Consider the following 5,222-nt stretch of genomic DNA (forward strand, 5'->3'; position numbering starts at 1 on the left):
CTTCACACCATCTCAGTGATAGCATACACAGTACTGTTGAAAAAGGATATTTCACTTCCTGTTTTGGCAGCATGCAGTGAACACACGAGTCGGCCAGCTGCTCTTAACAAACATTTATTTCATTTCAAATGTAAGAAGAAAAAATGTCTTCTCCTTTATTCTGCTCAAATTTGCAGCAATTAATCTACTGATCAAATAGCCTACAAGCCGTCAGTGCATTTCCTGAAAATGAATAACACACTTCAGGGTTGATTTTCTCTAAACAGCCGATCAGTGACACTTCCGTTTGAACAAGCTCTGCTGCACTAAATTCTGAGATTGGTTGCACACATTGGATATTGTTGCAAAGCTCAGAATCTCCTCTTTTCAACAATATAATGATGAGTCCAATATACATTACCAGTAAAAAGTTAACACATACCTACTTATTCACAGGTTTTTCTTTATTTTGACTATTTTCTACATAATAATAGTGAAGACATCAAAACTATGAAATAACACATATGGAAACGTAGAAATCAAAAAAGTGTTAAACAAATCAAAATATATTTTATATTTGAGATTCCTCAAAGTAGTCACCCTTTGCCTTGATGAGAGCTTTGCACAATCTTGGTATTCTCTCAACCAGCTTCATGAGGTAGTCACCTGGAATGTATTTCAATTAACAGGTATGCCTTGTTAAAAGTTAATTTGTGGAATTTATTTCCTTCTTAATGCGTTGAGCCAATCAGTTGTGTTGTGACAAGGTAGGGGTGGCTTACAGAAGATAGCCCTATTTGCTATAAGACCAAGTCCATATTATGGCAAGAGCAGCTCAAATAAGCAAAGAGAAACAAAATACCATCATTACTTTAAGACATGAAGGTCAGTCAATCTGGAAAATGTCAAGAACTTCAAAAGTTTCTTCAAGCGCAGTCACAAAAACCATCAAGCGCTATGATTAAACTGGCAATCATAAAGACCGCCACAGGAAAGGAAGAAGCAGAGTTACCTCTGCTGCAGAGGATAACTTCCTTAGAGTAACCAGCCTCAGAAATCGGCAATTAATTGTACCTCAGATTGCAGCCCAAATAAGTAACAGACACATCTCAACATCAACTGTTCAGAGGAGACTGCATGAATCAGGCCTTCATGGTCAAATTGCTGCAAGGAAACCAATACTAAAAGACACCAATAAGAATAAGAGACCTGCTTGGCCCAAGAAACACGAGCAATGGACATTAGACCGGTGGAAATCTGTCCTTTGGTCTGATGAGTCCAAATTTGAGATTTTTGGTTCCAACCGTTGTGTCTTTGTGAGACGCAGAGTAGGTGAACGGATGATCTCCGCATGTGTGGTTCCCACCGTGAAGCATGCAGGAGATGTGATGGTGTGGGGCTGCTTTGCTGGTGACACTGTCAGTGATTTATTTAGAATTCAAGGCACAATTAACCAGCATTGCTACCACAGCATTCTGCAGCGATATGCCATCCCATCTGGTTTGCATATGTGTTATTTCATAGTTTTGATGTCTTCACTATTATTCTACATTGTAGATAATAGTCAAAATAAAGAAAAACCCTTGAATGAGAAGGTGTGTCCAAACTTTTGACTGATACTGTATATGTCAGGGTCCATGCAACTGACAAGGATGGAGCAAGTCACATATAAGGTTCTATGGACACAGGACGGATAATGGTCAGGTGGTAAGATTCCTTTTCAATTTGCTCATTGGCTGTTGATCAATGGAATGGGAATGAACTCAAAAAGCCAGTCGACTTTTTTCATTTTTCACTCTTATTTTCCTTGAATATGCTGTTTCACCCTTCAATTTGATATTTAATTAAGCCAAGCGTCTTTTGATATGACGCTTCGTAAGAAAACAAGTGACAAATGAATAGCCCAAGATTGACACAACACTTGGTCATAATGATTTTGTTATTACAAAGAATATAGCGCTCACATTTAACTGAAATACTGAAATAACATGACTTAGGTTTTTTATTTATCTATGAAGGGTGTTTTTCCATCTGTCTTATTTTCCTTTTAATTTTAAGTGTTTCTCTACATAGCATTATCCAAGATCTAGACCGCTAATCTCCTTACTCATTATATATTATATTAGGAGATAGATGCTAAGCAGCTCGCTATGCTGCAGCCCTGCATCTGTCCAGGGTGGGACAATGATGTATATAAACCCTGGATTGCGGATGCTATGTATTGGCCATTGAGAGGCTTTGAAGCCGCCGGTCGATCGGCCATATTGGCAGTCCTAATTAGGAGCAGTCCTCCATAGAAATAAATGGAATTCTACAGTATTTCAATTAAATACGACACAATTGTATTTAAGTATTTTTGTGTTGTAGTGGGGACAATAACATTAGTAATCTCAAAAAAAATTATACTTTAGAGAAAATGTTTCAATATATTTTTTCAATTCTTATTTGCATGTTAAACTGACATAATATAATTTATAAGTATGCATTAAGCTGTCTGTGATAGAATAAATATGGCAAAAACAACAGAGATTATGCCCATATCTACCATCAATCCTAAATCTTTACAAGACCAATTCAAATGGAAATGGTCTATGAAGAGTATTAAGTACACTCTTAGAAAAAAGGGTTCCAAAAGGTTTCTTTGGCTGTCCCCAATAGGAAAATCATTTTTGGTTTTGATAGAACTCTCTGTAGAAAGGGTTCTACAAGGAACTCAAAAGGTTCTAAGTAGCACCTTTTTCTGAGTGTACCAAGTAATTTAAATGATGGAAAAGGTTACCAATGAGTTGAAAAGAATAGACTTACTTCCTATTTATCTTATAAGCAGAGTTAATGTCATCAACATATCAATATTACCAACATTTCTTTATTTGTTTCATAATCTTCCAACTTCACATCCAGGTCCTGTATCATCCATATAAGGCGGGTGGTCTGAATTTATCTAACCTATAGCTTTACTATTGGAGAGCACAACTCGCCCAAGTTAAGCCATGGTTTTCAAACTGATTATTTTATTGGGCAAGAGTAGAATCCTTTGACATCTTCCCATATGAGTTGAAATATCTGCACTCCTTTGGTTTGTAAGAGGTAAAGGAGATTACTAATTACCCAGTCATTTTGAAGTCTACAAGTTTGGAAGGCATTTCATAAATTACTGGGTTACAATCTAGCTCTCTGCCCTTTAGCGCCAATATTTTGAGATCCCTGCTTCTCATCTTGTTTTAAGGATGATGCATTTAAATCCGGGTTTGATAAAGGAATAAGGGAAATTAACCATGTCTTCCAGGATGGTACTTTTTTTTCTTTCAACCAAGTAGGTAAGAAATTCAGTATTCTGTCGACCTATTTGTTTAGATTTTTTCAAGTCGAACATATGGTCCAATTGAAACAGGGTTCTCTTATGGAACCACATCCTCTTAACTAGATGTATTACTGAACAATGGTGAAAAAACTGTGAAGTGTATTTCTAAGGTTCATAAATTGTTATTAGATCACATGCCAATAGAGACAGATGTTACTAGACACAAATGGGAACAAGAATTACAGGTGGTAATAAACAGGGAAGACTGGTCTTATATACAGTTGAAGTCGGAAGTTTACATACACTTAGGTTGGAGTCATTAAAACACATTTTTCAACCAATCCACAAATTTCTTGTTAACAAACTATAGTTTTGGCAAGTCAGTTAGGATATCTACTTTGTGCATGACACAAGTAATTTTTCCAAAAATGGTTTACAGACAGATTATTTCACTTATTATTCACTGTATCACAATTCTAGTGGGTCAGAAGTTTACATACACTAAGTTGACTGTGCCTTTACACAGCTTAGACAATTCCCGAAAATGATGTCATGGCTTTAGAAGCTTCTGATAGGCTAATTGACATAATTTGAGTCAGTTGGAGGTGCACCTGTGGATGTATTTGTCACGTCCTGACCAGCAGATGGAGCTGTTGTTGTAGTTTTGGGGTCAGGACGTGGCAGTCTTGTGTGTGTGATTGTTCTGTGTTGGTCTTGTGACTCCTGATCAGGAACAGCTGGGGATCGTTGTTCCTGATTGGGAGTCATATATGTAGGAGTATGTTTGTCACTTGGTTTGGTGGGTAGTTGTTTTTGCACTGCGTGTTGTGTGCCTGCAAAACTGTTCCTGTCGTATATATTATTTGAATTGTTAAGTGGATGCTCTACTCCTTTATGTTAATTAAAGATGAGTATTCACATACCTGCTGCGCCTTGGTCCATTTCTACAGAAGACAGCCGTTACAGAACTACCCACCACCAAAGGACCAAGCAGCGGAGAAGAGGACAGAGGCAAGTGAGGGAGGAATGTTGGAGGCAGCCCCAAGAATTTTTTTAGGGGGGGGCACAAGGGCTATTTGGCGGGGCGAGATTACAGCCCCAGGCCAGCTCCCCGTACCCTTGTAGGGCAGACTGGACAGGTCCCGTGCTTTGGGGTTGGGGCTGTGGTGAGGCCTGGGATTTTCAGGCCGGTAGGCAAGGTACCAGCGCCCCGCATGTGCCAGGGCGAAGTAAGCATCGAGCCGGAAGGGGTGATGCCAACCCTGCGCTCAAGACCGCCAGTGCGCCCTTTCGGTCCGGTGTTTCCCGCCAGACGCACTAGCATGGAGGTGCGTGTCTCCAGGCTGGCACGTCCTATACCAGCCCCGCGCATCAGGAGTCTAGTGTGTCAACCCAGCCTCGCCAGTCAACCATCACCAGAGCTGCCCGCCAGTCAACAGTCGTCAGAGCTGCCCGCCAGTCAACAGTCGTCAGAGCTGCCCGCCAGTCAACAGTCGTCAGAGCTGCCCGCCAGTCAACAGTCGTCAGAGCTGCCCGCCAGTCAACAGTCGTCAGAGCTGCCCGCCAGTCAACAGTCGTCAGAGCTGCCCGCCAGTCAACAGTCGTCAGAGCTGCCCGCCAGTCAACAGTCGCCAGAGAGGTCAGACTGCCCTGAACTGCAGGAGTGGCCAGACTGCCCTGAACTGCCGGAGTGGCCAGACTGTCCTGAACTGCCAGAGTGGCCAGACTGCCCTGAACTGCCGGAGTGGCCGGACTGCCCTGAACTGCCAGAGTGGCCGGACTGCCCTGAACTGCCAGAGTGGCCGGACTGCCCTGAACTGCCAGAGTGGCCGGACTGCCCTGAACTGCCAGAGTGGCCGGACTGCCCTGAACTGCCAGAGTGGCCGGACTGCCCTGAACTGCCAGAGTGGCCGGACTGCCCTGAACTGCCAGAGTGGCCGGA

This window comes from Salmo salar, chromosome 18 (genome assembly GCF_965601325.2).
Source record: "Salmo salar chromosome 18, fSalSal1, whole genome shotgun sequence".
In the NCBI taxonomy this organism is placed as follows: Eukaryota; Metazoa; Chordata; class Actinopteri; order Salmoniformes; family Salmonidae; genus Salmo; species Salmo salar.